At 37.9% G+C, this 9796-nt stretch overlaps 1 non-coding gene across 1 annotated transcript; it reads left to right on the top strand.

Moving 5' to 3' along the window:
* The first annotated feature begins 8810 nt into the window (after positions 1–8810).
* Positions 8811–8916, top strand: LOC141582096 (U6 spliceosomal RNA). The gene has a single exon (XR_012514927.1). It is a non-coding gene; the product is annotated as a U6 spliceosomal RNA (small nuclear RNA).
* Positions 8917–9796: the final 880 nt, after the last annotated feature.

The raw sequence follows: 9796 nt of genomic DNA, 5'->3' as shown, positions 1-9796 counted from the left end.
AGTGTAGGTATAATTGTATTATCTCACTCAATTCACATGTCTCCAGTAGTAGTAGTAAAAATTATAATATCTAGGAATTGAACTGTTGTGTTAGGAACTATTCTCTGTCTTTTGTGTAGAGTCTCATTAAGTATTACAGTGGTTTTCTCTGAGAAAGTTACTATTTTCATTCCCATTTTATTGTTGAGGAAATTGAGATACAAAAAGGCTAAGCAACATCTAGGAAGTGACAGAGCGGAAAGAGGATTCCAGCCCAAGTTGAATGGAATCCAAGGGCTATGCTCTTTCTGTTCAAATAGGCTGCTCTTTCACTCATACAGTGAGTAAGGAGGGGTAATAAATAGTATACTTTCTTCAAAGGAAAATGCAATGTTTGTTTTGAAGGCAGAGTAATAGCAGACTGTTCAGTGTTTGCAATGACATGAATTGCTGAGGTGGCTGTAGATAGTGCACTACAATTTCCTAAAAAGTCTTCTCACTCCCATAGAACTGCCCTCCATTTGGCCTCTGCCAATGGGAATTCAGAAATAGTAAAACTCTTGCTGTACAGAAGATGTGAACTTCATGCCTTTGACAGCAAAAAGAGGACAGCTCTAATAAAGGTATGCAGTAGCCGACTGTATCAGCACGAGATGGATTTGATTTCAATATGTAGAATAAAGATGAGTTTTCTCATTTAAATATAGCTAGTTGGTGAAACCTGTGGAATATTTCTTTTGAGTTCCTAGGATTTATGATTTGTTTTTGGTCTAATACTGACAGGCCGTACAGTGCCAAGAAGATGAATGTGTGTTAACGTTGCTAGAACATGGCACTGACCCAGACCTTCCGGATGTGTATGGCAATACCGCGCTACACTATGCGGTCTACAATGAAGACAAATTACTGGCCAAAGCACTGCTTTTATACGGTGCTGATATTGAAGCAAAAAACAAGGTATAGATCTATCCATTTTATTTTCAAAATACTGAAATGCGATTGTTTTAACACCGATCTCCTGTGTAAGGGTTAATTTTCTGTATTTGGAAGCTCAAGCGTACCTGAATGAAAATATTTTGAAATGACTTAATTGTCTAAGATTTTATTTTAAATATTGTTAAATTTAAAGAAGAATTAGAGGGTACAGCTTTTTTAAAAATGTACTTGTGGTAAATTTCTTTTTTTGAAAACACTGACATTGTAAAAGGTAATACTTATTGCTTTTTCCAATTTTTCTTTCCCAGGTTTTTTGTTTGTTTGTTTGTTTGTTTATTTTTCCTAATGACTATAAAATAGTAAAATTTGCCCTGGAAATAAGTTTTACATTAAAACTCCAAGAAAACAAAAACATGTTTCAGTGAATAGAAATCCTGCTGCTTTGGCAAATTTCTAAGAAAAGTAATCGATATGAAGTGATGTATCTTGAGTGGCAAGGCTTAGGGTAGCTCTGATTGCTCATGAGGGAGAAATGGAAAGGGGAGAAAAGAGCAATCAGAAATAACAAGGCTAGTTTGGAAATTAGGTAATGGAGGGGAAAGACCATGAAACGGTTGTGTGTGTGTGTGTGTGTGTGGTGGTATTTATTCGTTTCTTTTGTATGGTGAGACAGAGTTCTCTTCAGTTTTAGAGAATGAGTTTTCAGTTTGGGAGAGGGAGTTAGTTATAAATTGCCTGGAGATCAATGTTAGGAGGCCTCTGAGGAACCAGATTGGCAGTGAATAGGTGGTAATGTAGTGGGAAACCCTTGAGCAGAGGGAGTAACAGGTACTTAACTGACTCATGATCCTCTTCTGGTAGAAATAGCCAACTAGAGTCTCAATTCTGCTTTCTAATCTAGAATGTCTTGATGGGAAGGTGGGAGATAAGGAGCTTATAAATAACAAGATCAAGTTGGATTTTGAGTTTACTAGACCCTGTTCTTCTCTTACCTGGGAAAATTATGTGGTATTTTCAGCAAATGAATCTCTCTCCTACTCTTTTCTCTTTTTGGCCAAATCCTCAAATGATAAAGGGAATTGGTCATGTGGCTAAGAGAGGACACCGAAGTAATTATCTATTGCACTAGTTTTCAGCTAGAATTGTGCATCTCAGTAACCTGAGGAAAAATTTTAAATAATCTACAAGTCTAGGCTCTCCCCTGAAGATTTTCATAAAGTAAGTCTAATAAATCCTGGACATGTATGTTTCAAAAGGTTTCCTTGAAGCCAGGCATGGTGGTGAATGGCTGTAGTCTCAGCTGCTGGGGAGGCTGAGGGGGGAAATTGCTTGAGCTCAGGAGTTTGAGTCTAGCCTGGGCAACATAATGAGACCTTTCTCTAAACAATGATGACAAATTCCTCAAAATCTGGATACACTCCTGCTGAGGAATCACTGAATAAATAAGTGTAATATATAAATTCTTACATCTCAGAAACTTAAGATCTCTAGAATAGTTGCAGTTGGAGTTGGATATGTGCTAATTCCTTTATATCTTTCATTTCCCATAATACTAGTTGGACTTTTTTGGGGGGTGGGAGACAAGGTCTCTGCCAGGCTGGAGTGCAGTAGTGTGATCACAGCTCCCTGCAGCCTTGACCTCCCCAAGCTCAGGTGGTCCTTCAACCTCAGTTTTAGTATTTTTTTTTTTTCTGAAGTAGAGATGAGTTTTTTGCCATGTTGCCCAGGCCAGTCTTGAACTCCTGGGCTCAAGTGATTCACCTGCTTCAGGCTTTCAAAATGCTAGGATTACAGGTGTGTGCCACCATTGCTGGCCTAATCTGACTTTTATCTCTGTGGTTGGGATGTTAAAATGAATATTATTGGCAGTATCAATCAGCTTACGGAATAATACCTTCTCCTAACATCAGTTATTCACTGCCATTCAGAAGGTCTTTAGAAATTTGCAGTGAGTAGTCTTCAATAAGTAGAGGATGGTCCTCTCAGGATTTTGTGTCTCTTTGTTACCATTCAAGTGCTTAGCTCAGTAAGTTGTTAGTAAGATCAGAGTTTTCTCAGTTAGAATTGTAGCAAGTTCTAAACTTCTTTGATCAATTGAAGCTTTATTATAGACTATCCAGTATCTCTCTAAATGGTATTGGGAAAACTGGCTAGCAGTGTGCAGAAAGCAGAAACTGGACCCCTTCCTGACACCTTACACTAAAATTAATTCCAGATGGATTAACAATCTAAACATAAGTCTTAACACCATAAACACCCTAGAAGAAAACCTAGGCAAAACCATTCAGGACATAGGCGTAGGCAAGGACTTCATGGCTGAAACACCAAAAGCAATGGCAACAAAAGCCAAAATAGACAAATGGAATCTAATTAAACTCCAGAGCTTCTGTACAGCAAAGGAAACAATCATTAGAGTGAACTGGCAACCAACAGAATGGGAAAAACATTTGGCAATCTGCCCATCTGACAAAAGACTAATATCCAGAATGTGCGAAGAAATAAAACAGATTTATAAGAAAACAAACAAACCCAATCAAAAGTGGTCAAAGGATATGAACAGACACTTTACAAAAGAAGACATATATGAGCCCACCAAACGTATTAAAAAATGCTCATCAGCACTGGTCGTTAGAGAAATGCAAATCAAAACCACATTGAGATACCATCTCACACCAGTTAGAATGGTGATCTTTAAAAAACCTGGAGACAACAGATGCTGGATAGGATGTAGAGAAATAGGAACATTTTTGCACTGTTGGTGGGATTGCAAATTAGTTCAACCATTGTGGAAAACAGTGTGGCAATTTCTCAAGGACCTAGAAATAGAAATTCCATTTGACCCAGCAATCTCATTACTGGGTATATACCCAAAGAATTATAAATTGCTCTATTATAAAGACAAATGCACACATATGATCATTGTGGCACTGTTTACAATAGCAAAGACCTGGAACCAACCCAAATGTCCATCAATTATAGACTGGATAAACAAAATGTGGCACATATACACCGTGGAATACTATGCAGCCATAAAAAATGATGAGTTCATGTCCTTCGTAGGGACATGGATGACTCTGGAAACCATCATTTTAGCAAACAGACACAAGAACAGGAAACCAAACACCACATATTATCACTCAAAGGTGGGTGTTGAACAATGAGAACACATGGACACAGGGAGGGGAGCATCAGAGACTGTGGTCGGTTGAGGGGGTCTAGGAGAGGGACAGCAGGGGCATGGGGAGGGTAGGGAGGGATAATGAGGGGAGAAATACAAGATAGAGGAGATAGGGGGATGAAGGCAGCAAACCACCTTGCCATGTTTGTAGCTATGCGACAATCCTGCATGATTTGCACATGCACCCCAGAACCTAAAGTACAATAAATAATAAAAAATAAAACGTTTGTAGAGCATTTGCTTAATCAGGATGGCAGTTTTAAACACTGAAAACCATGGAGTTATTGAGACTACATATAGGGATTCTGTAAATTTGGTTTCACTAGTTCTGTGAACTGATTATTTATTTAGTTACCCATCTGGAAAACTTAAATACAAATTGATTTTAAATGAATACATGTTGGAAAAATTGTTGAAATGGGCAGTATGAGACTTAGTAGCAATATTTATTGCACATTGGAGCTTGATCTTTTGGTAAAACATGAAACTAAAGAAATATTTTACAAATTCTTGCTTTATACCCAACAATTTGTCTTCGAGTTTGAGAACATAGAGCTGAAAGATACAGCTCTTTGTTTAGATGGAAAAAATATTATCATCCAATAATACCATGCCAAACGCTGGCATAGAAGCAAAGATTCCTGGAACCAGTAAGTGTTTAAAGTGAGTTTTTGAGATGATCAGAGTTAATGTGTTGAGGCAGAAGAGAGGTGTCTCCAAGGGAAAGAGCAGTGTGTGAGAAAGCACCGAAGAGTAAGAAGGAAGTGACTATAATTTGTTTACTTTCTATGAGTGTAAGTTTATAGGATCTTATATAGTTTCCAGTTCAGTTGAGAAGTACATAATTTTTTGAATCAAATATCATTTTTGCTTTTATTGTTTTACAGTGTGGCCTCACGCCACTTTCACTTGCTGTATATGGACAAAAAGAGAAAATGATGAAATTTTTAATCAAGAAAAAAGCTAATGTAAATGCAATTGATAAATTTGGAAGGTATAGTTATTTTTTTTAATCTCTGTGTTGTAGAATGATAGCAGTCACTCAAGTCATAAACATTTATAAGATTAACTTATTGCAACATAGTGATCAGGATCAACAAATCAGTTAAGTAGAAAAACAATTAGACTGGGCAACATAAAGAACAGTTTTAGTGGGATTCCTCTTACTACACTGACTGATGTTATTATGTGACATTTTTGGTTATATGATTTATGTTAGCTAAATGGATTTCATATTTGTCTCATGAAGTGTGAACTTTAACTTTTAGTTTAGTTATGACTTAGTATTGAACTTAACTCTTTCTAGTAGTTTTTAATCTCTATGTCTTATATGTTTTCCACTAATACACTTTATTAAACATAAATAGGAGTTGATAATCATTTTGTCTTTTGAATAACTCTGTGATAAGTTGCTTTCTTTGAAGAATATTAATGTTAGCTTATGCCTCCAAGACAATTAATTGCTATTCCCACATACTGTAAGTTCATCAGCTTTTGTTTTAATTCCAGTGTATTTTGATGTTTTGATTATTTATTTATTTATTTATTTATTTATTTGTTTGTTTGTTTATTTTTGAGACAGAGTCTCGCTCTGTCACCAGGCACCAGGCTGGAGTGCAGTGGTACCATCTCTGCTCACTGCAAACTCCACCTCCCAGGTTCAAGCAATTTTCCTGAATCGGCCTCCTGAGTAGCTGAGATTATAAGCACGCTTCACCATGCCCAGCTAATTGTTGTATTTCTTAGTAGAGCCTGGGTTTCACCGTGTTGGTCAGGATGGTCTCAATTTCTTTACCTTGTGATCCGCCTGCCTCGGCCTCCCAGAGTGCTGGGATTACAGGTGTGAGCCACTGTGTCTGGCCTTATTTTTAATTGGTATGGAGAGAGGAAGTAGAGATAGTTTTAAGTGGGTACACTGTTCCTTTAATGAAGGCAAGGTGTAGGTGGGTGATAAGAGAAAAGAGCTAGGCTTCGGATTCACACAAGACTGGGTTTAATTCCTAGCTTTCTTACTTGATAGGTGTGTGACCTTGGCAATGTTATTTACCACCAAATGTGTTGTCATATATGAAAAGGAGGAGAATATCTCCTTCAAAATTGCCTGTGCATAAGTAAGAAAGATGTGTGTGTGCGGCATTTAATTCAGTGCCCAGCACATGCTTATTGGCATCATTAACTGAAACTATTATGACTACTGTTTTCACCATTCTTATTAATATTACTGCTTTCAGCATGCAGATAGCTCTTATGTGACCCCACAGCTGATTTTCTGTTACTGTATATCAGTCTCGGGAAGCGGGAAGGAAATCTTTACTTAAATCTTTGTTCACTTCAGATAAGTGGCCCTAGCATAGTTTCTTGCCCATCAAAGGCCTTTAAATTAGCAGCTTCTACTATTTAACACCCACTGAGATAAGAGGTTTTCTTTTTGTCCCTTCCTTTTAACTTTGGTGGTATTTTACAGAGATTAACACTTGAGCACCCAAGATGCTTATGTCTTTTAGTGCATGCAAATGTTTAATTCTGCATTGACAGGCAAGATACTAAATGGGTAAAGTATGCCAGATTAGCTTACAACTTTATTACAGTTAGGGAAAAATTACCTCTCTGTCATTTTAGGACTGTGCTTATACTTGCCGTATGTTGTGGATCAGCAAGTATGGTTGGCCTTCTACTTGATCAAGATATTGATGCATTTTGTCAAGATAAATCTGGAAAAACTGCCAGGGATTATGCTGTGTCTAGTCAACATAATATGTAAGTGTTTACATGAAAAGTCTAGTTAACACTAAATTAAGGCTTAAAATAATTACAACAACTGTATCTTATATATCAAGTGAGATGTAGTAGTTTGGTTTGGGTAGTTTTAAAGTGGCAATGAGTTAGTCCCCTGCATCAGCTAGAAATCAAGCAAAAGGTAGACTGGTTAGAAGTACCAGTGTGTGCAGGATTCTTTATCTCAGGACTTGTAAGACCTTTATGTTTACAGATTCCAACATTGTTCATTTCATCCAAGTATAACACCTATGAATGAGATAAAAAATAGTGTCACATCTTTCTTTTTTCTTTTTTTTTTTTTTGATGAGTTATTTGGGTCTTGAAATGTCCAGTTTATCAGAAAGTCATTTACTGTCTTCTGAAGACTATCTCTTCCATACTCTTTGAATTTTTCAAGAACCAAAGGGATTTACTAAATCCAAGGAAGACAATCCCTTTTATCAAATCAGAAGGACTAGAAACAAAGGGCACTCCAATCATTCTGTTGTTTCTGTTGATTCTGTTGCATTTTTGCCCCTGAAACTGGTCCTGCTGCCTGGTAATGGTTGATCTTTGACACCAAGATGCCCTTACTGATTCAGAGCCCTCAGGTCTTCATGGTGATTCATACAAAGATGTTGAAGTTACAGCGTTTTTTAAATTCACATACCTATGCTTATATGCTCAGCCATTATTCCCAAAGCACCAGCACCATTTTCTGGCAATGTGACTTTATCCACACACAAAATGAGCTAATTGACCATCTCCCCCATATTCAGCCTAGGCTTAGCTGAGATCTTCATGGTAAGAGATCCTTTCAGGCCTTTGTTGGTCTTTTCTGTAGCAGATATTCATTGGGCTTGTTCTAAATGGTCAGAGAGGTTGAAATAATGTGGCAGGAAGAGATGAGTGTTTCTTTCTTCTTTGCTACCAGTTCTGTACCCTCATGCACCTTTATATCCTGTATAATACCTGAGGCAGTAGAAAATCCCATATTTACCTTCCCAGAAGCAGCGGACTCCCAGTTGTGATTGGCCCCTTGACTGATCTGTTTTAAATAATAATGAAAATTGCCCAAGCTACTTGCAACTCTACCTCAATATTTAAAAATATTTTCAAATTCTACCTCACAGGAAGCCATTGAAGAGAATTCTCAGAATCTCAAGTAGGTTAGTTGGACTTAACAGAGCCATACCTTGTCCATGTCTCATCACTGAATGTAGGGAATCCATGAGCCCTGCACACTGGGTGCCAGAACATAGGGATCCATAAGCCCCACACGTTGGGTGCCAGAATGTAGAGCTCCATGAGCCCCACATTGGGCACCAGAATGTAGGGAGCCACCCCTACATCACCTGTGGGTACCCTGAGTTTGGTGGCAACAAAGGAATGAGAAAAAGAAAGATGAAGTGAGATGATGGGACCAGAGGGCCATCACTTATTACTTTGGAGGTGACAGTGAAGGCCCTGAGCTCTGACCATCCACTCTATTTATTGGTTACAATCACTTTGATCTACAGGGTAGGGGTGGAGTAATGGTGGGGAGAGGATGATGGTGGAGTGAACCAGTGAGCCAGAACTGAATCAGTGAACGGGAAGTGGTGTGTCATTCTAAGGATTGATAACAGTGGCAGTTTGGGGGTTTCACAAAAGAAGAACATGTGGTTATCTTTAGCTTGTTATCTAAGTACGGCTGATGGAACACAGACCTTACAAGGAGCCCACAAGTCTGGCTACATCATAGTTCTACGAAGGGTTTTTATAGCCTTGAGCACAATGTTTATGGTAACAGAGCCAAGGTCACCCTGCACTGGAGCATGAGGCATGAAGAGGCCTTCCTCCTCAGAGGCCTCCTGCGGCCTTCTGCAGTGTATTATTCCCTGCTTATATGTTACTCATAACCAATTTATGTAGGTACTCTGTAAGTTCTTTCTAATCACGTGTAAAAGTAGAACTTTCTGTTTGCTTCAGCAGTACCCATTCTCAAATTGAAACAATAAAGAGAAAAATAGCATGGCTTCCTGCATAAGGAGGCCACACAGATTTTTGAAGCATTCCATATTTTGCACAGTCAGTGGAAGGTCATTTGACTGTTTGCTGACTAGCTATAATGCAACAGAGTGATTCAAAGCAAAATGGGTGTCACCAAAATATTGAAGTTGTTATTTGTACTGCAAAAATAGTCATGTAAGGTGGTCTATGAGATAACACTGGAACTGAATAATGTGTGTGGTGTTGTGTGCAAAATATGTTGTTAGTATGTATCTTGCAACTTCTTCATGGAACCTAAAAATAAATGAAAGTAGGGTTTTGGTCTCTCATGTCAGCTGGAGATGAACATGGATATAAAGCATCATCCTGACAAACATCTGCTGTTTGAGAGTTTGAGTCTATAGGGAAGGATCATTGGTCCCAGCCAGGTCTTAACATCCATTGGTTTTTCTGTCCTTAGTGTGATTGATAGACTCCATAATAGTGGACAATCATGTCATCTACTTTAAGGAGTTATTTATCAATAAATTTAGTTACAAACTGTGAAATAGTTGAGATGCCCTGAACTATGAGCCACAAAGAGTAGGACAACTAATAAGCAAAATTAGGACTTAATAACATTTCCTGAAAACAGCAACCTTTTCATATTGGAACGTATGCACAAAATACAGATTGGGTTTTATTTGAAATTCCAACATGATTTCAGTCATAAAATTTAGGAACAGATTATTCCATTGCTTTAATATTTCTGTGAGCTTTTAAAAAATGTTATCTTGTTAAATCTTTATAACAATGTAGTGAAATAAGACAGCAAAGTTCTTATTTTGTAGAAGATGACATTGAGCCCAAGAGGAGCAACTTGTCCAAGAACAAATAGCTGTTCATTATGCAGCTAGGACTTATGCAGAGTTGGTACACATTATGTCAGACTAATGCGAGTTAACTTACTGGGTC

This window comes from Saimiri boliviensis, chromosome 18 (genome assembly GCF_048565385.1).
Source record: "Saimiri boliviensis isolate mSaiBol1 chromosome 18, mSaiBol1.pri, whole genome shotgun sequence".
Lineage (NCBI taxonomy): Eukaryota > Metazoa > Chordata > Mammalia > Primates > Cebidae > Saimiri > Saimiri boliviensis.
Note: the sequence above shows the minus strand (reverse complement) of the source record. Positions and strands in the feature narration are given on the sequence as shown.